Below are 25,099 nucleotides of genomic sequence, written 5' to 3'. Positions count from 1 at the left end.
TCATATTAATATTTTTTCAAGGGGATTAAGTGTTTTATCCATGTGTTCCAGATTCAGTCAATATGAAAAATTTTGGGCTTAGGACTGGGTATTTAGGAGGGATATGAAAGAGGAACTAATAGCTCAGTTTTGTGTTTCTAAAAATGGTTGAAACTCAGTCCAGTTAAGGGCCTTTGAAATTTATTGCAATGTAATAGCTGTTTAGAAATGCAGAAGAAATTAATTAATAGCCTAACAGGAAACCTGATTTTTAATAAACACAGACAACCTTTCTACTATTGCATTTTTTTATCTGTTTAATCAGAAACTTGTCTAAATAATAGCTGAGAATGTTCCCTGGAAGTGTCTCTTCTTAGTGGAGATGATGCCGTTTGTTGTTGGTTTGTGAGGACACTAGTGGTGTTCCATCTCCTTCATATTTATCTGAGTTTAAAATATGAGACATCTCAAGCTTTGATTTGCTACCATTAATCAGAGTTAAATGTTCTCAGGAGCTTGGCAGATGTGCAAAGTCAGGTTAAAGAGCTGTGACTGGAAGCAATTCTTGAAAATTTTGCTATAATTGCAAAAGATTAATCTCAATGAAATTTTGAATTGCTCAAGTGCATAAAATTCCCCAGCTAGCAATGGTTTCAAGAGCTGGAATATGGCTTGAGAAATGTTTATTTTGTTCAACAGTGTTGGGATAATATTCTTTCCTTACATATGATGACCTTTGGTTATTAAACAGGGTAATATGTGAACATGGTGTGGAACACAGGGAAAACACCTGAAAAACCCCTTGCCAGGCTCCATCACTAAGTGGTGGAGGATTATATCTACACATACATGATTTTCTTCATTTATGGAAAAGGACATGTGAAGTATGGTTCCCATGACAAGCCTTTGGGAAACCAGTGAAATGAAGAGTGCAAAACAGTTCTTTTTACATCCATCTCTTGACACTATTCAAACTTGGTATGAGGACAGGACTTTTTACAATGATGTTGCTGAAAGAGTGGAGCAGGTTCCCTGGAAAGATTATATATGCCCCATTCCTGGAAATGGTCAAATCAGACTGGATGGGGTTCTGAGCAATCTGATCTAGTTGAAGATGTTGCTACTCATGGAAGAGACATTGGAGTTGTTGAACTTTAGGTGTCCCTTCCAAACCAAACAATTCCATGATTCTATGAGTCTGTGACTCTGTATAATGCCTGAAGTTTACAGTTATTATAAACTTTACTGGAAATGCTTATTAATCATTGACATCTGAATGCTTTTGTAAACTGCTGTCCTTTTGTTTTCCTCACTTTAATGACAGAAGTGTTCAGCATCATAGAAGCAAGTCCTAAAGTAACAGAAACTAAACACCATCTATGATTGTCAATGTCAGCACATGACTAGGGAAACAAATACTACATTGCCAATAAACCTACAGTTTTTGTCCTATAATTTTAAATAAATATTCAGTGTCTTTGAATAATATATTTTTTATGTGATGTATAGAAAATGCCAAACACTGTCATCACTAAAAAAAATTCAACTCACTTCCTTAGTGTAAAAGATAATAGTGTTTATCATATTTCTCTTATTTTCTTTGCTAATGAGTACTGAAGGAATGGGATTTTAGATTTTGCTGTGTGTGTGAGAACAAAACCCTTCCTGATTTATTTGTGGTATGAAGCACTGAAAGTGCTGGAAAAAAACAAAATAAGCTGGTTTTAGAGTGTGCTTGGTCTTTCCATGTATAAACAAGATGAGAATTCTTTTTAAGTATAGGATTTTCATACCTGGCTGCAATTTCTAACCAAGGAAAGAAGGAAAAGAAAAGAAAAGAAAAGAAAAGAAAAGAAAAGAAAAGAAAAGAAAAGAAAAGAAAAGAAAAGAAAAGAAAAGAAAAGAAAAGAGAATGTCAAAAGGAAAAGAATGTGAGAAGGAAAGAAAGATTCCCCTAGCCTCCTGTTCTAGAAAACCTTAAAGTTATATAGTTAAGAATCTGTGTTAGGAAATGGCGAGGAAGCCTCTGCAAGTAATCTTAACTCTGCCTCTTTACAGGGGTTTGTTACAATACTCATTAATTCTCATTAATGATTAATCATTTATACTCATTAATGATCACATAGTATTTTTCCAATAATATAATATAAGATAGTTTTATGTGACCTTAGATGCATCTACTTAGCACCTTGGAATCTATTTATTATTTTTTACTTTCAGTGTATTTTTTACTGTAATAATGAAACACTTATGTTTATTAACTATGACTTTGATTTAATAACAACATATAATTCTTTCCTAGGCTATGCCCACTTTGGGACTCTGAAGTAAAATTTAAGCAGCTACCTTCTCTGGCTTCAATCTAGCTAGTTTGGGCTCTATTTGCCCAGAAGAGATAGCATGACTCAGTCCCTCAAGTAAATATAAACAGATTTCTTGTGGACTTTTACCTTCATGTGTTGAAGTCCATGCTTTTGCTATTGTTTTTTGCAGTACCTATGTAAAGCTAACTCAGGTGTATCACTGTGTTGCAATCACCAAATCCTCTAGCTGCTGTGCAGACAGACCAAAGATATGAAATTTCGCAATCTGGACACAGATACTTAGAGTATGAAACACACTGCAGATTGCTGTTTCATGTAGAGCTGGAGTTCTTTCAGACAGATCTAAAATTATGGAGCAGAAGTTTGGGTTGGCAATTGTAATTTATATAGTTCATGAAGAAAAAAAGCATAGCATTACCTTAGCACACTTAGTTACAGTTGGATCATGCATTCTCAGCTCTGACAGGAAAATCCTGTAGATCCAGAGAACAAAGCCAAATTGAAGTGATCTGAAAAGAGATGATGGGAAAGATGCTTGAGGCCAGAGCTGAGGAAGGCATATGATGGAGGAAGGAATAAAGGAGCTCAGAAAATCAATGTTTGGATAGAGCCAGGTTTAAGACTTGAAAAAGGACAAGGTTAAGCAAAACAACAGTAAGGAGAAATGTGAGAATCAGAGGAAGGCATAAATTACAAAATGGAGCAAAAGGATCTTTCAAAATGTTTACCTTCATCCCACAGAACAATTGAAGCAGGTGGTTCTTAATACTCCAAAAATAGATTTTCTATTAAAAGGCTTAAAAAGGGATCATTAAAGCTGAAATGAACCTGAAAAATGAAACATAGGTTAAGGTAACAGGCAGTCATCTAGTCTGGAGAAAAGTTATGAAAAAGATGCAAGAAATCAATTTCCAGTTCTTTCAGGCAGTTTGTATGGTTTTTTTTTTTCATTTCACATAATTATTTTCCTTCAGAATATTTCTCTTTCTAGATGATCTTGCAAGTTCTTGTTGATTTCATGCAGACTTTGGATCATGTACATTTGACTATACTCCTCACCATAAAATTTTGGTACAATAACAGAGGATATTTGCTGGCAGTTTTCAAACACTTCCAGTACTGCTGCAGAATCAGACTAATGTTTTTCATCCATTGGTTTGTAATTGATCTGAGAGCTTTTTAAATTAATTAGGTAAATTTGCTCCATTAAAAATTGAGAAATAAATTGACTACCTAGTGCAAAATTGCCCTAATCTGCAGTTCAAATGAATAGAAAATGCAAAGAGCTGAGCAGTAGTACAGAGGGAAGGCAGTGAGTATGGAGAGGTAGTATAGAAGTGTCCTGCTTTGGGTAGGCTAATGGTGATGGCAAAAACAGTGCCGTTTCTTCAAAACCCACAGAAGTGGTCTGGATTCGTGTGTACAGTAAATCTAGCAGACTCACCATCCAGAATTTTATTGCATGCAGGAGCTCATGGGTATTGCCACATTACCAGAGTATAATGAGCTGTTGGAGTAATCTCATGATTTCTTTAGTAACATTGACCACAAAATGACCTGTCAAAAATGATCCTGTCATTTGGAGTGCTAAAGATATGCTTTCCTTCAGGAAAATAAAGGTTTTTTATTGGCTTCTTGACCAAAGTAAGCTTTGGGTCTTTTAAAGTTTAACATTATTATTATTATTATTATTATTATTATTACTATTTTTCTAGAGGGGGATGGATTCAGTGTGAGATTTTAATGAACAAAATATTCAAAACCTGATTCAGTCCTATGCATCAAAAGCGAACTCTTTGAATAAGAGATGTGGAATTCGGGGAAAAGGATAGATAACTCCTTTTTCTGCAACACATCTGTTTTACCATTTCACTAGACAGTATGGCTTATTTAAAGTGTAGGGTGTTTTGTACAGGTAGAGGGTATTTTCTTTGAGGTTGGAGTTTTTTTTGTGGGTGGGTAGCATTTATATGCATTTTGGCTAGAAATTGTATAACAGACAATGGTAGCTACATTACCTGCTTAAAATGAATTAATTAATGTGCAAATTGATGGTAATACTTTCCTTAAATACACAAAGATAAATTGTTCAAGTTAGTCCTATATTTAGTTTTCCAGTGTGTCATTTTATCTTCATTGCCAAGTGACTGACCTGCACTCAGATTGAGTAGGAAAAAATTACTGAGCATTGAAGAATGTCGCAGAGTCACACATCCTCCTTAGCTACCTCTTCTGGAAGGATGTCTCTGCCTTCACAGTAGAGGAAAATTAATAAGGAAAGCCACAGATGGAGGGAACCTCATTGTTCACGAAAGCCATTCCCTTATCATTTTCAAGCAAAAATACAGAAGTGTACAGACTTCTTTCCAAAATGCCTCATTAATTTTTTCATCCTGCTTTTGCTAACATCATGCTCCTTGATGCTCTAAGGAACACTCCCAGCTGCTCCCCTGTGATATGGTCTCCTTGGCTTGACTTGAAATGAGACATGGGTTTTGCTGTGCCCTAGGGTCTGTAGTTCAAATACTCTCCTGTACGTTGTTAATGGGGGCAGACAACTCCCTCTGTAAAATACAATGCTTGTTCTCTCTTGATTCATGTGCTTCACAGGGACACAAGGTGAGGATACCCTTCTAAATACGAATCAGTGGCACAGAGGTAAAACATTAGTCTGAATTAGCACTGTAACTACAAGTCACAGAAAATATGAAAGGGATCTTGGAAGGTAGCAAAAACATATTACTGAAATGACATATACAATGAGGTTTGTGCTGCTCTGGATGTTTGTTCAAAAGGAAAAAAAAAAAGTGAAGCTCCCTGAAGCAGGATTTTCTGAGATACCACTGTGGTAGCTAAGCAACCTTACGTTAAGTAACATAATAAAATTAACTAAAACGTTTATTCTTTCAAGTATGAGCTAGTTCCCTGTTCTCCAGGATATGACAATTATATAAGACAGTCTGAAAGGAATTCTATCATCACTGTTTCGGCATTTAATTCCTGTCTTTCACCCTTGATTAAATCAATGAGAGCTAGACACCAGGGTGTTTTTGAAAAACCTATTAGGTGTGCCTTTTTTACCTAGAGGCCATGAAATACTTTAAAAATCTGGTGTTTAGACATATGGCTACTTCAGAAGTATACATTAAAATGAGTTGTGTGGCTTTAACTGCTATTCTGCATTTTGACATATCCTGGAGTAGAAATTGGTAATTCAAAGCTCATCTTGAATACAAGCTGATCTATGTATTACATTTACCAAATATACACTTTTTTTTAAGACTCTGATGGCCTGTCTCTTGACTGCTATTGGCTGTATAGGACAGCCTGATGACACTGTGCTCTTGACCATGGTAGGGACTGCAGGCAGGATATCACCCATGTTATTCACATCCTGTGCAATTCTCCCAAATCTCACTCCCATTGGTGGAACCAGTGGTGGAACCAAGGGGTGCTGTGACTCTTACTCAGATTCCAAAGATATTTGCATGGTTGACTTGTGGCCAGATGACCAAGTGTCCCTGGCACTCCACCATAGACAAGATATCAGTTATGATCCTATTAGAGGTTGTGTTTCCTATTAGGGATTGTGAAAGTTGCCTCATGGGCATGCTGTTGCTTTTCTTTTCTACTGTCCCAATAAAGCTTTATTTTACAATGTGTTGTCAGACTCCGGTACTGTCCAAACTGCAAAGCCTTAGAACTTCTATGCTGATTATAAGTCAGATAGCTGGGTTGGAGAAAAAAATTATCGCAATTTCCTTGGAGTCAGCACAGATTGATAGGTAATTATTGTGGGGCACCCACCTTGCAGAATTTCAGGAGTATTTGTATGGTATACTTGAAATATTGCACCAGGAGATTTTTGTTTAGCAGTCATGAGTTTACCTTCTTACATTCATTAACAGGATAAAATATTGAAGCTGCTTCAAAAATTTTCTAATAAGAATACATTTTTGAAGGTACATATAATTTTCAAATATTCACATATAATCAGATTTAAAATGTGTTCATTTTTTCTCTATCACAGGGCTTCATCCCACCCCAGATGCACCGTAATGAAATCCTTCGCTGGATGAGTAATTATGAATTCTAGGAGAAATGATTCACTTAGCTTTGGATTTGACTCTTTGTGATATTCTCTAACCAACAATGAGAATATTTCTTTCCATGGTATGGAATGACAGTTGATGCAGGTTCTTCTAAATCCACCACCTGCTCTTTAATTTGCCTTTATGTAGATAAAAACATTTTTCGTAAGGAGATGTCACGCTTCTATTTGATAATGTATTTTATTAAATGCAAAACAGTGAAGTTAAAGGTCTGGATTAAACCAACAAAAGTAAATTTACCTCCTCATACTCCATATTTACCTCCATTACTCCATATGACTAGTTAATACAACACATAATAAGAAATTTGGCCACTGCACTAAAACCATTGCATTATCATTGAAACCAATGAAATTGCCTTAAAAGCTATACTATTAAAGCATTCCCTTCATTATTGTCTACTTATGTCATTTTCATAATTAGTTTTGGTTTTGGGTTTTGTTGTCGCTGTCATTTTGAGGGATTTTTTGGGTTTTTGCACTAGCTTATATACACACCACTTGCTATCAGAGCATGCAAAAAAATTACAATTCCTGTACTTTTAATGTATTAAAAAAAAAAAATTAAGTCAAATCCCATGTGTTAAATCTGATTGGGAAAAAAAGTGTGAAGTTTCAGCATGAACATGAAGCATAACCAAATCTACCTCTACAGCTTTTCCTGCTTTCCATCTTCCCTTCATTCTTTGATTTATAGTTTCTCAAGGTTTTCCAAGCACCTCTGGAGTTTTAGATTAACATTCTATGATTATTTCCCATTAAAAACTAGAGAATGCTTTTTATTTCCAGTTTAGCCTCTCTGTTATATTTTATATCTTATTTCATGTTCTATTTTTTTTCCATCTTCCTTAATATCTAATTATTTTAGTTCCCTTTTATATTACCTTTCTTCACTCATTTTTAATCCTTTTCATTTTAATTATAATTCTTCAATTTCTGATTATTTATTGACAGCCTTTAAATCAGCTTTCTTTCACCAGCTAAAATTTTGCATCTTGTTACTTATCATGATTTTCTTTCTGATGGGTGAGACATGGAAATCTCAAGGTGGACTGTGAAGACCTTCCTGTGCATTGCCTGCTGAGTGAAACTACCTGATCCTACCGCTGGTTTTCAGAAGGTTGAATGTGAATAATCAGGTCCCAATTTACCCAAGGTAACATTGAAATTCAAATCCATTTTTCCATAGCTGTTTCTGGAGTCATCCTCCAATGTGACACTACCTGGTATTCTACTCTCTAGCAATTAAAACTTATTTACAGTAGCAGCTGGGACTGAGACCATGTGGAGAAAGTCCCAAATCCTTGCTATCTGTGGTAATGTACCTAAAACCTAATGGCAATACTTGAAAAACCTATTCAGAAATTCGGATAAATTGGTTTTCAAAGTCATAGTTCTGTCTAGCTTACCATGTTTTCCCTTGGTTTGGCTTGGTCTATTTTCTTTTCAACAACAACAAAAATCCCCAATGGTCTCATCCTCCAAATAAAAAAAAAAAAGCCTTATTGTAATCCTTGTCAAGATAAATAGTTTCTTCCTTGAAAAATAGTTGCTTGCTTCCAGAGCTATTTCCTGTGATAAGCATTTAGGAAACAAAGAATAAAAAAATATCACAAATTACCAATTATAACATTTCTATTGCCAAATTTTTACTTAAAGATGAAATTGAAGGACAATTTATGTACAAAGAAAGCTGATAATTAGAGGACTTGGTATAGGTGCATAATTGCAACAAACTCCTTTAGGCATAATTCAAACATTTACAAGAGGGAAAGGGCTCGTGTATTGGACATGGTGTGTCAGTTGTAGGTTTTTTGTTGGCAAAAATTGTATTGTCTTTCTCTGGATATGTAAGGAATGAAAAATAGATATCTTTTTTAAAGTCCCTACTAAAGGCTTTCGTATTAGGTCATTGAGAGGACGGTTGGATAAATAATGAAAGAAAATATTGTTTTGTACATGACATATTTTGAAAACCAGTAGTGATTTTAATTTTATTTTTAATTTTTTTTTGTTTGAAAAACCCTTTTTTTCTGATGACTACATATTTTTCTAGAACCTCATTTTCTTTCATAATTATTATTGCCCTTTATAATAGGCATAATTTTCATGAACTTAACAATAACTATTTTTGATGTGTGAATTCTTGTTCTTATGATTACTCCTACTGAAGAAAATCTGGTTTATTTTTCAAAAGGTGATTTATATTTTTGATATTTCCTTATATTATTTTTTGTGATTGTTTTCAGTTTCATAATGATCTCTGAAGACAGATCTTAGTCTTTTTGTAAATGAAAAAACAAACTAGTGTTTTCCAAAATTTATGGAAGGAATAATGGCTCTTTCAGCACTTAAAAGAATTTTAATATGGGAAAAATATTTGATGTATAGATAATCTACACAGAATATTTTTTTGCAGATATTTAGATATGATCTGAATAATGTTTACAAAACCAACATTACATCAGTATTTAGATAAGAAGTTATACGTTAAACTATATGTCACTACTCGCATTATGGAAAAAAAAATATAGGGGACCAGATTTTCATATAGTCAGGGTAGAAAGCATAAAGGCAGTAGTTCAGAGTTATTTTCATAGATTTGTGACAGCCAAGAACTCTTAAAATCTTAGCTGTATAAAACAGTAAGGACAAAATTTTCTTGCCTGATCAGACAAGTTAAAAATTTGTTGAAGAAGGGTAGAGCCTTCTGCAGACCCTGTGTGTCATGTGACAGCTACATGCAGATGAGTTGGAGACTTTTGGACTTGCTAATGGGACCAGGAGCTTGTGTTTAAGCCGCTGAATCCCCATGAAAAGTTTGATTCAGTTCCAGATGATGCCTGCGCATAAGTACCTCCATATGGGTTAGATATCAATCAGTACTTTTGTTGCAGTTTATGGACATCTACTGAGGATAACAGGTGTAATAGAGAAACATTAATCTGACAATAAAATCTTCAACTAAAAATGATAATATTCACCATTGTGAAATCATTTGAAGTATTTTAGCCATGTTGTTCTTTATTTTGATACTGAGGTCTCCTTGGAGAAAAACATTCCTGCTGGGGAAACTTCTGGTAATACTTTACTGACTTCCTCTCAGCTATTCTATCTTGGCAGAAGCTTGAAACAGTTTCTGTTTCAATGCCACTTCTTGAATCGATGAAAAGGTGTCATAATCATGTTTACAGAATGTACTCTTGTCCGTGGTATCAAGCATATGGCGTGATAAACATTGTACCTACCATATGGAGGTTGAATATTACAGGAAGTGTAACTCATTAGCCATGTCTGTACTGGTGATTAGATTTAGTATGCACATACGTTCTGCATATTACTGTGGTTGTAACTATAAGTAGGACACTTAGAGTCTGTACTTATTTACTCCACAATGTCCTCCAAGAAAATTCCCTCCTTCCAGCTGGGCCAGTAGAAGTTCCAATAACTTTGTCTCAGCTGGAAATTGCTCTTTGCAATAAATCATGGTCATTTCATGCTTTGATGAACCATACTGAAATGTGTCAAAAAAACTCCCCCAACAACTTAAACAAAGCAAATTCTTTCTATAATCAGCATAGCATATTTTTGCTCTAGTAACTAAGAAAAAAAGTCAACAATTGCAAACTGTGATATAAATAAGAGTTTGTAAAAAACTCCTTATATGGCATTGAGCTGTGCTTTGTACAGGCTAAAGTGCTAAAGGCTTTTTCTATGTGTTTGAATGTTGCTTTGTCTATGTCAGCAGACAAGGGTATGACATAATTGTTCAGTCATATGTACTCAATAGTCTTAAAATGAGGGGTATTTCAAATAATGTGTTCATCCTAGGGGCATCCAGAAATTTTTTACTTTTTAATGTTTTCCTTGATAGTAGATTCCCCAAAGGATAGCAAGTCTATTGCAATTGTATAAATACTGTGTTGGAAATTAAAATAATTGTCAACTATATTTGCAAAAGTATTCGAATTAAGGAATAGTTCCAAAGAAATGTGAGGACAAAGAACCCTGTGTAGAAGTTAATAATCTATATTTTCTCAGTGGTAAATATGAGCTTTGACTTAAAGATGGCAGTCACTGCAAGCTGTTTTGAATTATCATCCTCTACATCCCTGTGGTCGTGACAGATTTTCTATCCCCTTTTGACACACTGGTTTCAATTTTCTAGACAAATGGAACTAGACTGCACCCATTGGTGACAAGGAAAGTCTTACCAATTTCTTGTCTACCAGGAAAGGATAACTGAAAGAGAAAAAGAGAAACATGATATTCAACAGAACATGGATAAATAGACAGATAGATAGATAGATATAGATATAGATATAGATATAGATATAGATATAGATAAAGATATAGATATATAGATATAGATATAGATATAGATATAGATATAGATATAGATATAGATATAGATATAGATATAGATAGATATAGATAGAATCAATCAAAATATCTGATTTTCTCAATGTGACAGTAGCACCTTTCTGCTTCCATTTTTCTTAATTATTTAATATGTTACAGCAGAAGCAGATTCATTTAATGTTATACATTCCTTTTGGATTGTTTGAAATAATTGGTATGGTATTTTGCACAACAGCTTAATTACTATACATGCAATAAACACGCTCAGTTCACATTGCAAGTGCAGGCATATTCTGGAATTACGAGAATTTCTTTCGATCTAGCTTTCCTTGATGAATTACAGACAGCACAATATATGTCTTTGGTAAGTGTCACTGTTATATAAGTGTAATCAAATTTTTAGAGTATGAAATAGTTGGGGAAATGTGCTTTTGGTGTAGTGGGAGTACCTCAGAAAAAAATGTAAATGCTGACATGTTTGAATGGCAAATTACTGAAATATCTGAAATCACAGAATCATAGAATGGTTGTTGTTGGAAAGTACCTCTAGGAGCGTTCTTGTCCCAAATCCCTGCTCAAGCAAGACCACCTAGAACGCACTACCAAGGAACACATCCATGTGATTTTTGAGTATCATCAAGAATAGACACTACAAGCTCTCTGAGTGACAACTGACACATGAATGTGCCAGTGCTTGGTCACTGTCATGGAAAAACAATGTTTTCTGATTTTCAGATGAAGCTTCCTGTCTCAGTTTTTGACCACTGGCTCTGGTCCTTCTTCTGCCCTCTTTGCCATTGCCCCTCATCATGCCTGTAGGTATTTATACACATTTGATGAGATCTCTTCTGTGTACCCTCTTTTCCAAACGGATCAGATTTACCTCTGAGGGATTCTCCAGTGCCTGGCTCATTTTTGCGGTCCTTTGTTGGGCTCTCTTTGGTATATCCATATCTCTCTTGATCTAAGAACTCCAGAACTAGGCTCAGCAGTCCATGTGTGGTCTCACCACAGCTGAGTAGCGGGAAAAGATCTTGACCTGCTGGCAACATTGAAGAAAGTAGAAGGAAGATGGGAATAAAAAGACAGAAATAAGGAAAAATATAGCTATGTGCAATATTTTTCTTATTTTCTTTGTCTTAAGAGTCAGGAGAGGACATATTTTCAGCCATGCAAGTGTTTATTATGAAGGTACAAAATAGTTCGAAATTAGTCAGATCACTACCAACAATCTCATAGTAATCTAGATGTTGAGCATTTTTTCATAGCTTTATAAGTTATTTATATTACAAATAATGACTATACACTCAACAATACTCGTTTACACCTTGTGGAAGTATATGCTTCCAAAGTACCTTATGAAACTTGTCATTATTTAGGTGGAGAAAATTATGCAAAAAAATGTTAAGTGGTTTGCCAAGAGTTTCAAAGTAAGCCAGTAGCAGGCTTAAAATAGAACTGAGGTCTCCAGGGATCCATCTGATATCCTCTCTATAGGAATACATTTTGCGTTGGACGTTGGTTAGAACAATTCCATTTTTCATTTCAATTATAAGTTAAAACTAGCATAATTAATACTTATTGGATCTCTTATATTTTCCAGCTTGCTGATTAATCTAAAAATATGCAGATATATTTTTTGTAGATATAGATATGACGTAATGAAGGTTAAATTTGAATATATTTTATCTTTAGGTCCATTTCTTGGATTTCAGCATCCCTTAAAAAAAGACCCAAACCAAACGAATCACAACACTACAAAACAAAACAAGTAGGCTTTTTTTGCATTAATTGCACTTTATACTAATGGCAGATTTCTGCTTTCAAAGATAATTCCCAATAAATTCCCTTAGGGAAGGAAGTTCATCTCAACTTATAAATTCTAACTTCAAAGAGAATTAGCTCCAATGTGTTGCAAACAATTTTCAGGTGCCTGCAAATTCAAGTCTTTTGCAAATTTTACTTACAGCTTTTAGATTACATTATTTATGACCTTTTGATGGCAAAGAAAGGCTACAAAGACTGTAAACTGAAAGAATACTTTTATTATTTTTCCTTAGTCTCCTGTATTCCAGAACTGTTATACCACCAACGTGTATATATGCTGCAAACATCCCTGTCAGGTCAACATATAACTCTGTATGGAGGTGAATATTTATTTTCCAATTTACAGTTAGCTTACAGTTGCATAAGTAGACTGTAATCAGACAGAGGCCATTCATACTTTCTGAAAAAAAAGTGCTTCTGAAAAATGGATGTTGGATATTCTTAAATTCAGAAATTTAATAAAGAATATATCTGTGTTTAAAAGGATATAATCCCTCTCTGATCAAACAAATATTAGGATAATTCAAGAATCCTAATAAGCAAAGTAGTAACGAAAGAATTCTTTTAGACAACTGGTAGCATAACTATATCATATAGATAATTTTTGTTATGTTTTCTCAAAGAATCTTAAATTTTTCCCTATCTTAACTTCTACAAATACAAATGACAGATCTCTTTCCATATTCTCTTCAATGACATTTGCAGTAAATTTAATTTATAATATTGTACCAAGTATCCACTGCTACACTGTCATTGAGATTATTGAAATGATAGTTCTGCTAGATAATCTATCAATCCAAACTGCAGGACTTGGGCCAATCTCGTCTATATTAAAATTACCTTCCCTGTAAGAAGGACATAATTCTTCTCTTTTCTTTCACAACTTTGCCTTCTGTTTTGAGTTTTATGAATAATTGCTTTCTACTGATCAAAACCAAATTCTAATATACTGCACAGATGGTCATTGATCACTATAATCACTAATGTATAAATAAAAATATGTTTATGTTTCAAACTAAAACTGACATCTCTATAATAAGACCTCATACACACAAGCTAGTACATTACTATACCATACCCAGAGAGGCTGATTGCTCAGCTTCTGTGAGAGATTTTCCAGCTGAAATATGGATCCTATATTAATGAAATATAGAAATATTAGTATATATTTTCTGTGTAAAAAACCCTCTATGTATTTGATTGTTAAATTAACTGAACCCTAGGATTCTCCATTAATTAAGATAGTACTGCAGGTATATATTTTAACCAAAGTACATTTACAACTTTGTCTTGGTATACCACTATAAACCTGTTTTCTAATTCTGTTTTAGATGAGAAATTGTCTGATATTCCCTTCCCAGTCTCTAGTGGATAATTCCCCATGCCACATGATCACCATGCAATTTAGGTACAATTGCTCATCTGTTGTTGACAAAGGTCATAAATAAATATATGGCAAGTCAAAACTGTGATGCACTAGAAATGCTTTGAGGGCTATTGGCCCTTAAAAAACTTAAGTAAATCTGAGTAAAAGGAGAGGAGAGGAGAGGAGAGGAGAGGAGAGGAGAGGAGAGGAGAGGAGAGGAGAGGAGAGGAGAGGAGAGGAGAGGAGAGGAGAGGAGAGGAGAGGAGAGGAGAGGAGACGAGAGGAGAGGAGAGGAGAGGAGAGGAGAGGAGAGGAGAGGAGAGGAGAATTTAGTTCAGTGTTTAAAAATTACCTGAGCATGATTTTTTCTTTCTCATGCATCATATAATCTATATTAGGTTTGACAAGTGTAGACCAACAGTTTAGAAATAAATGAAAACAGGTCTCTACCCTGAATGAAAACAGGTCTCTACCCTGAAATTCTCCATACTTTCTCTGTAGAGAATTTTTCCTTGCTGATTGTAAGAGCGGCTTCTAAGTGTAAAATCCAAACCAGGACCCCAAACCTATTTAAAAAAAAAACAACAAAACAACAACAACCACAAAAAAAAAAAAAAAAAAAAAAAAAAACAAAAAAAAAAAAAAAAAAAAAAAAAACAAAAAACACAAAAACAAAACACAAAAAAACCCACAAAAAAAATAAAAAAAAAAACCTAATCAAAGCTTGTTACAGAAATGTCTAAATTGAAAATAGTTATGGTTTGGTAAGATGTGAATATTTTTTATTTCTTTAAATACATGACTTTAGTTGATCCATTAACTAAGGTCTTCTTCCCAAACTTACTGTGCTGTATAATGTGCTTCTAAGATTAGGCTGCCCACACTGAATTCTGAAAGCAGCTCAAGTGTTGTAAGCATTGTCTGCTCTCCTTTTCCACATAGAAGCAAGGAAACTCATAGAAAGTAATAAAAATCTCAGTGGTTTGAATCTAACCTTGACAATGGTATAGGCAGAGCATTTTTCTTTCTTGGGATATTGTCTGCTTTCTTCTTATTGGACTTGAAAGGTTCCATTAAGTAGGTCGGGATAGTTCTCAATTCTTCTGCTCTTATGTGTTAGATTGTGAGACATAGAAAAAGGATCTTAGAATTTAATTATGACTTCCCACTCAGGAAATTTCCCAAGAAATTTCTTTGTTTTTTTCCTCTATCCATAAAGAGAATTTTTTGGTCACATTGGCAAATAATGCACTTCATTACTGCAATAGGAAAAGTGTTGGTATTGAGCAGTATTTTAAAGAAGGATTATGAAAAGAAAAAATCAGAAAATGCATTTTTTTATCCTCTTTGTATCTTTTTTTCTGTCCACTTTCTATTTTTTTTCCCTTCAAACGCTACTTCCATTTTCTAAACCTCACTAATCAAAGCACCTTCTCTTTTCTTTAGGTGTCTCAAAGAGAAATGAAGCTCATGATTCATGCCACTTAAAAATGATGCCTTCCCAGGGCTACTGCTGAGAAAAAAAAAGGAGAGAGTTTTGTCTACAGAGTGTTGGCCAAAATAAGGTATGTAAGGATGAACAGAAGAAACACTCTAGAGTGAAGAAAGAAATAGAAATTTGCAGATGAACATGTCTGACTGGCAACTACTTACCTGTGCAAGGTACAAAAGGTATTGTAAGAAAAGGAAACTCAGTCCCCACCTTTTGGTGCAGCAGAAAATGGTATATGGACACTGGAATATATAAAAGACAAAAAATTAAAAGTCTAACACTTGCCACCGGTTGAAGAGTGTGTAAGCCATTAACTGATAAAAAACCCTTCTTGATTACCCTGCATAGATGTGAATCTATGACTGAATCTTATCTAATTTCTCCATAAGAGCACAGTTTGATAATATTTTCTATTTAGTTTTTTATGCTATTTTTTTATTATAGTGCTTTCCAAAGTAATATCTAAGTTTCTAATGGGCAAGTTGTGGGCCAAGTCAATTCCTATTGCTTTTTATTCTTTCAGCAGCAGAGGTCTTCCTAACAGATCTCTTGGAGTGCTCCAATCATGTCAGTGAGATACAAAGTCAAAAGCATTTGAGTCCTGGAACCAAAAATCTCAAAATGGAAAAGCAAACCCACAAGCTTTGCTTGGTGAAACAATGAGACGTCTCCTCCTGAGTTCTGCCTGGATCAAATTCCTCTATTACTGTAATAGTGATATATTGCCCTCATAACTGATGCTTAATGGCTATAAATATTGATGTCTGCCCCCTTCCAATTATGACTAAACCCAAATTGCATAAGAGAAGTTTACTTTAAAACATAGTTAATATGCAGAACAGATTTTTTTCCCCTGTCAAGAGAGCCATGTGTTGTTATGGCTTGCCTTTCATTCAGGTTTTGAACTGGTTGCTAAATAACCATCATTGTTTACGAAGACTTATTGTCACTTCCCTTCCACAGAGGCAAGGCAACTGTCACTTTTACAATCCATCTTACTGGACACCTTGGATCTCTCAAATGACACGAGAAGTCTGTGTGGAGAACCAGCTTTGTGACCAGCAAAGAGCACTATTCTTACTCTAAAATATATATTGCATTAGATGTCAAATCTGTGTTTGAACCTTGCCTTAAAAATACTTAACATAATGAAGAACTCAGGTTAGTTAAATTGCTAAGAGGCTTTGTGTCAAATATATCAACATAATTTTATAAGTAAGAATCTTTAAAACATTAAATTCCAAAATCCATGAACATCCAAGCTGTACTCCATTTTATTTTCCAAAATATAAGCATATGGTCCATTTAAAATTAATTAATTGCCTACCATGGCATTTTTATTACTAAGTATGTGCACTATTTATCTTAAATATATTCCAATCATTATCATATACTAAAATCCAATAAATTTTAAATATAACACAAAATAAATATTTTACTCTGTTCTTAAATGCAGCCTGATTACAGAATAATTACCGATTGGTAACAAATGTTTAATTTAGTATTTAGGTGTATTATAGTCCAAAGTAAAGGCATACATGGGACATGGGGCCACATTCCATGACAGAAAGGTTCCAGAGAAACGTTTGATCATTCTTTGTGATGCATAAAATATGTCACAGCTGTACTATAAAAGATATCAGCCATCAGGTAAGGCTGTCATTTGCCCTTGCTGGATTGTATTGGAAAAACACAGTGTTTCTGCCTTGTACTTGTGTGGGATTACTGCTGGAGAAAACACAACCTATTTAGTCTACATACATATTACCATTACCCTGCTCTATTTCAAAAGAAAGTAGTCATAAAATAAACATGGTGAGGAGAATAGATCTGGTTGATATTTTGTTTCAACATACACCCATTTCATAAGTTGTGAATATGCTAAGTACTGGTCTACATTAAAGCTAGGTTCTACAAAAGGATTGCATATTTCTCTGGGGACTAGTTCCTTTCATTTGATTCTGTTGTGCACACATTTTAGTTCAAAATCTAAGCCTGTGTCACAAATAATATGTATAACAAAAGAACAATGGCGGTAAAAAGAGACCAAAATTTGTAAACATTTACTACATTTTCCGTTAACTCACAGATTTTTTAAAAAATGTATTTATTAAAGTATCCATACTATTAACCTACTAATCAAAATACATAGAAATTATAACTGCTAGAATTTTAGTAGAATTTAAAGATTTTGTGTCCACAATGTTTGCCCATCAGGAAACACCTTTATCAAAAATTAATACCTCATTATTTATTGGGTAGAGAGGAAATTTGATACTCCACCATAGCAAAAAATGCCTGTTAAAATAACCTTGGAGACTGGCCTTTGTGAACATTTATTAAATGTAGTATGGTCACATAAAATATAATATTATAATATGGGAGATGTAGGAAGCACACCAAACTGTGTTGAGTAGACCAGTAGTTAAAGTTTATAACAGCTATTGCATCAAACAGTATCTTTACTGAGATGTAGAGATAGATGCTATTCTCTTCTAGTTTAATGTATTTACAGTTTTAAGTAATGAGTTTAGTGTTGTCGATTTGAGAATTTTCTCTGGGGTCTTTTGGTGTTCAAAATTACTCTAATTTACAGAATGAAACACTATCATTAGTTTAAAAAAAGCCACAAGAAAAACAAAAATGGAAGATAAGGAATATTATCATAAAGGTAAATTTATTCATATTCACATGAAATGATACATAAGCTGATGAATAACAATCACAGCTTTCAAGACCATTAGAATCAATTTTACCTGTTGTGTAAATATCTTGGGGCTTTCAAAAACTTTTCAAACTTAACCAGATGTATCTAAATCACAGTTTTAACATTAGTTGCTCAGTAAGAAAATGAAAGTCATTATTTTTTTAATTGAGTTTGAAGAAACACTTTTCACAGAGAATTAACATACGGCACAACAGACAAAATCGATTAAGGCCCGCCATCTGGCAGAAGTCTAGAAAAGTTGCTGCCATATGTTTTGACCAAGACTGCAAAATAAACTGTTTTATACTGTCAGCACCTCCAGTCCTGTTTTATAAATTACATTTGGTTTTATTATATATATGAAAAAGATTAGGAAAGGTTTCATCTAAGACTGGCTGCTTAATTGGAAAACAGACGCTATATAAAATTTTAAAACAGGCACAGGGTGATTTGAGCTCAGTTTGAAAGCTGTTTGACAGCTGTAAGTAACAAAAGTGCAAGGATTGCTATAAATTGTTTATTAGGCAGATCTTTAATTCTTAATGGATTATATTTAAATCATTCTTCAAGATTCAACAATTGTAGCTTTTCTTTGACAATTACAGAAGAAAGTGTGATACAAAATTCCTAGGCAGAGGGGAAGAATGTTCATGAAATTCATAGGTAACATTAAGAAGTGGTGAAATGAAAAAAAAATGAACAAAACACTTTTTTTTCTTAAAAGGATATAGTTTCATAAAGAATAGATTTTAAAAATCAGTATATATGTATGTTTCTGTTGAAGAAATAGCATCTCAGGTTCAAATGAAATTTAGGAATGTTAATCTCTTTTGCAGCTGCTATTTTTGTTTTATGCTATTTTTACAGCTGTTTTTAATTTCTTTTAAGAAATACTAAACCTTTCAGAGTATTCCCAAGTGAAACACCATGGTACAGATAATTGGTTTCATTGCAATTCAGATTATGAACATCATTTTTCAGTTGTTACTTTCAAACTATATACACAGCTAAATCTGTAAGCCATTTTCTTTATTTCAGCTACTATCAAAAAGGGAGAAAATAGCATAAAGTATCACAAAGCCTTAATGCCTTGTGAGGATCTGTGATGTTTGAAAGTGTTTACTCTCTACTGAGAAATGTTCATAATAAATGCAAAACTATCTTCTAAGATATTTATGTTTATGTATATATATGTATATATACATATATATGTAAACAGATCAATTAGTCGAGGCATAAGGCATTATAAATTGACCTCTCTATGCATCCCAAAATCCCTAAATCCCTGTATTTGGAAGAGGTTCATTCAAAGAGAATATGGGTAAAAAAGAATTTTAATTCAGTTTTGAATAAGTTTCATGACAACTGTAACTGAAGAGCTGTTAATAAAATCTCCAACATTTCCTCTGTCCTGTGCTTTGCGCACATCACATACTAGTTTGCTGCAAAACTCTTGTAGGAAAAAAACCCTATTTTTTCCTCCCACCCTTTCCCTCTCCTGAGCCTCTTGAAGTACAGAGGACAAAGTGCTAAGCAACACCTGGATATTTCCTTTTATCCTGATGTTCAACATGTGTCTCCACATTGTATTTACGACATATCCTCTAAGCCCTGAAGCAAATAAGCTTTTATTTTTCTTCATAGGCTTCTATCTATGTCATTGCCGTAATATCATTGTTCTTCATAAGGAGTAACGAATTTATTCTCAGAACACTCTTATGAGATCAGGAAATACTTGAATGAATATTTACTATGACAGAACAGAGAAAGCCATTGAGAGGTGTAGTAACATTTCAAGCAAAGCAGAAGCCCGGAGTACTCAATTTTAACTCATGGCATCTTTCACAAAACAACTCACAACTTTTCCAGAGGATCTTAGCTCGCTCAGGTTGATCAAAACTTGCTTTATTGTTGCCCAATGGAGACTTAACTCATACTGATCTGAACTTGTACAGTTTGATTTTGACCTGAAATTAAATGGAGAACAAAAGTCAAATACTTATGTGATCAAATAATAAATGACCTTATCAAAATATGTGCACACAAGGAAGTCAAGTTCATGCTGCATGTGTAACCTCGACTTTGTCATTTCCATACACCAAGCGTTTCTGGTTTTTTTGCACATTTCCCTTAACACTAGAGGTAGGAGGCAGTGTTGACATTAAAATATTTGTAAAGGGCACTTGACAAATGCAGAAAATTCAAAAATATTTTGTTGCTTGGCAAACCAACAGTGAAATTTTTATTCAATATATCTTTTATCCATACTTTTTTTAAAATATCCTTATATATATTTACAAATGGTGGGACAGACAGGCTCATTCCATATATATATATATATATTATATACCTATGTGTATATATATATATATATATATGTATACGTCTTTGAAGTCTTGCTTACATATGCATCTTCACTTAATTAAAAAAAAAAGAAAGAGAAGGACATTTTCAAGTTCTGCTTTACTCCCTATGGACTGTCACTCATTTTGGAATTCCTGTGAGCTAGACACGTGCAGAGAACCACAAAGAATATAAAGCAGACATTTATGACAACAGTTACAGATTTCACCATGAATTCATGTAAACCCTTAGCCTACTTCACACATCAACACCAATTTCACTGCAGCACTAAGAGACACAGTAAGACTGATCCCCAGGCTAAATTTCATTTCTTTAGGCAAATACTCATTGTCATCTTGATGACTTAGGAACCCCTCTTTTTAAAAATTGAATATACAGGAGTATATTTATTTAATCTTAACTTATAGACAGTGAGACTTAGGGCTTATTAAAAGAGAAAAAAGTGATTAGAAGAACAATTAAAAATATATCACACAGTAATTTCTATTTTGTAGCTAGCTATTAGGAACTTGCCTGTTTGTTTTCAGCTCAGGTCTTCATTCAAAAATAAGTTTTGCAATTTAAATTGGTAAAATAATAGTTCTTCATGAGCATTCATCATCAAATTTCTCAGGAAACTATGTTCTGAGGTAAAGTCTTGTTTTTACTGACAGCTACTTTGTATTTTTATTGATAATCTGAAAAAACATTAAATTTTTGCCTGCAAAGCTTTCAGGCCATATAAGAATTGATGAAGAAGAAAGTTATTATGAGGACACGTTAGTATTAGCAAGTGATACACATTTCGTGTGTAACTGATCTCAGACCAACAGCATACACCTTATGGCAGACACATGGACAGTTGTACATCTGACAACAGAACTGGATGATTATACTTAGGAAATTATTCTTAATTAGTGTTAATATCTGTATTAGATATTAATATGTATATTAGTATTAATATCTGTGCCTACCAGCACCATTTGGTCTCTATGGTGGACCTGGTCCCTGGTTATATAGACAAGGAAATAACGAGGATAATATTCAACCTTGTAGAGTCAGATATTGAAGAAGTACTCAATTTATTATGGTGATGAAGGTCCTGGGAGTCAGCAGTTCCTAAAATAAAAGATTTGTATAAACAAGAGAATTTTTTTGCATATTCTGGGCGTCTTTGACCATAATAAATTTGTAGGGCCAAAGCATTTATAAAGAAAGTTGAATGAGAGAAATATGGAAATTAATGTATATTTTATGAAAGAATTTATTACATTATGTGCGAAATTAGAATAGAAAATGTGAATTTTTTGGCCAATATTTTAATACTGAAAAAAAAGTAATGTGCCACCCATATATTATATTATATTGTTCAGTATTTATAGCAACTACTTCTGGATCAAAATTCTCTTTGGATATACTAAAAGTATAAGTTATAAATAGCCAAGTTGTTTTCAGGTAGAGGTTTGGTTTGTTTTTTTTTTCTTTCTTAAAGCCAGACTCAATTTATAACTCACATTTTATAAGAAAAAAAAAACAATATCCATCATTGTTATTTATAACACATAATTAATATATCTAAAGATTACAGAATGGAGATATTGTGGGCATTTGTATTTTTCCTATCTTTTCACTTTTTGCTACTAACAGGATTTGGCATATGGTTTTTCATAATTTCTTTCACACAAGCAATCAGGTGGTGTTTCTTTTGTTTTATGAATGTTTGCCAGGGGAATAAGAGACTGAACTTTACTCTCACCCCCACCCCCCAAAAATAAGAACATATAAAAGAAATTATATGAAAACCACAAAAGCTTACAGAATAACTCAAGGGGAAATCTCCTGTCTGACTGTTTTCCAATAACCTGGATTCAAAGGCACAATGTCCTTAGAACACTAAAGACTGCTCCATTCCTGAAATCACCAAATGGAAATTTACCAGGCAATATAATTATAACATAAACAAAAAAACAAACAGAGCAACAGTAAGAGTAATATGAGAGAGAGAGACACACACACACAGAGACAGAGAGAGAGATTTGGTAAATTAAATGTCAAGGTAAATGGAAGCAAGATTCAACGGAAAGTTAATTGCTGAAAGCAAATAAGATTTAGAACTTCACAATAAGATATTCAAGTGAAAGACATACATGGAAAGGGACAGGTTTCAAAGCATCACTTTCCATATTTATTCATTTTAACTGAAGTATGGAATGACTACTTCTCAGAGCTCATCTATTCTCTCAGGTACAATGGAAAATGTAAAGATGAAATGTAGAGAACCACCTAAGATGAGGTTTGTTCACTTCAACCCATTTTTTGTGCTCTCAAGCCACAGCTAATGAGGGATCATGACAGGACTTCTGAGGGTTACATTTTTAACTAAGCACACAAAATGGTTCATATTTGAACATGTTCTTATTCACTGCTTCTTCAATTTTTGTACTTCTTCCACAACCTTTACAAGAAAATAATATATTCTCCCTTACTGTATGATAATACTGAGAGTCAGTAGTACTAAGCCAGAAGAGGGGTTTATTTTGGTTGGGTTTTTGTTTGTTTGCTTGTTTGTTTGTTTGTTTGTTTGTTTGGGTTTTTTGCTTGGTTGACTTTTTTCTTGCCAGATTCCATCAGGAAAACTTTAAGAAAGGAAGAATCCTTCAATTTACCAAACCTAGTAGATTATCCAGCCTTACTCAGGGTCTTAAAGGGCATGGATGAGTACAGACATGCCTAAACTCCTCTTCTGATAGTTCTAGTTGTTTCACAGAAAATCGCCTTTAACTTAAAAATCACATAGCTAGTTCAGTGTTCTGTCTAAACTTGAAGGAATTGTTTGACCTAATGGCTTTAAATTTATTGCCTTGCCCCTTCAGCGCTCTAGCAAAAGAGCATTTCCCCACATTAAGTCACCATTGTGTGACACAACTTTTTTAAACAGTAACGTTCTTTTGGAAAGGTAAAATGTTCCCTAATCCTGAACATCATTGTGATTGCAACAGAGGTGAAAATCCATTGCATTCCTTAAACTGTCTGTTCTGCCAGAAACATGGCATCTTAGAAACATGCACACAGTTGAGAATGGATAGGAAGCAATGCCTCTGTTCATTCTCAACTAGAATGCCAAGAGTGCTGCAGAATGCCAGCACAGGCTGAAGATTGGGGCCATGTGTCCCATCGTAATCATGGAGGCCAGCATGATTTGAGACACAGAGAGAGAGGCTTCGAGGAGGGATAAGCTCTGGCATAGGTTTGAAAACATGTATCTCACCCATTTAAGTGCTAGATAGCTTGTCATTGGATTAGTCCTGTTAAGTTCTGTCCAGAAAGGAAAGAGCTTTTTGGGTTTACCTTAAAAGACATCTCACTTTGCCAAAATTAGGTATAATGAATTACACAGTTTCTTCATATATATATATATATGTATATACACACATCTATTGGAATCTTACTGCAATTTAGCTATTAGAAAGGCTAAATTATAAAGCCATTAATGTGGAATATGTACATAAAAATGTATGTGTTTATAAAAAGCATTGTTGAAACCTGATCACATGGAATAAAAGAACAGAACCAGATTAAGATCTGTAAATTTTCCTGAATTTTGAATTATGTTTTTTTTTTACATTTGTGGTACTTCTTTCGGTAGGATGATTTTCACTGATACACATAAACAGATTAAAGTGAGTAAAGATTCCTGCTGCAATCAAGAATTAAGTGTATTTAACAAATAAATGCTATTTTTACTGGAAAACAAATGTCATGCTACTGAACTAACATAGGATATGACACAAACAAAAAAAAGGTCTTTTTCACCTTAAAAAATAAAGTGGCACTTGCCTTTCTTTGCAGTAAGACCAATGAGGAGTGGATTTTGCACTCTCATCTTCCTAGGTTTTTTATGCTAATCCAAACACATAACAAGAATATGTTCAGTTAGCATATTATTCTTTTTATACTTGGAAATAGCTTACTACAACAAAGTTAGAGTAAATTGTTTAATGTTTGTTCTAATTTTTCAAATCAGTACACCACAAGCTCAGAGATAGCCTGCATTTCTTATAGCTCTTGCTTTTGATAGGGTATTAATACATACCAAGCATACATCTATTGCCCAGGCATCAAATACTTTATTATAATATATCCTAGAGATATTGCAATTTTGAGTCTATATTCAACTCTTTTGAATCTGAAATACTGTGTCTTTTAGGAACAGGAACACTTTCTGTCTCTGCCCTAAATTGTGAGGGGAGAAAAGTTGTTCCTAACTCAGGACTCAGTGACACGTTACCGTCCTCTGTAGAGCTCAGAGGGAAATGTATGCACAAACAGAATACCACCTTAAGGTCACCATTTTCCTCATGACACACTAAGCATAAAACATGTTATTCTGGCAGGGGCATTTTGTGTTTTTGTGAAGTTCACATTTTAAAACCAGACATAGATATGCCCATGGCCATAATAGCATCTCAAGGGGGAAAAAAACAGCACTTTCTTTCTTGTCTGAAAAACCACATACCCCCAGTAAAGCTAAATTGAACAAAACTACCCTCATGTTTTCAGGATTTTCAAAGAAATAATGTAACAGTAG

Source organism: Zonotrichia leucophrys, chromosome 2 (genome assembly GCF_028769735.1).
Source record: "Zonotrichia leucophrys gambelii isolate GWCS_2022_RI chromosome 2, RI_Zleu_2.0, whole genome shotgun sequence".
NCBI lineage: Eukaryota > Metazoa > Chordata > Aves > Passeriformes > Passerellidae > Zonotrichia > Zonotrichia leucophrys.
This window is presented reverse-complemented; position numbering follows the sequence as displayed.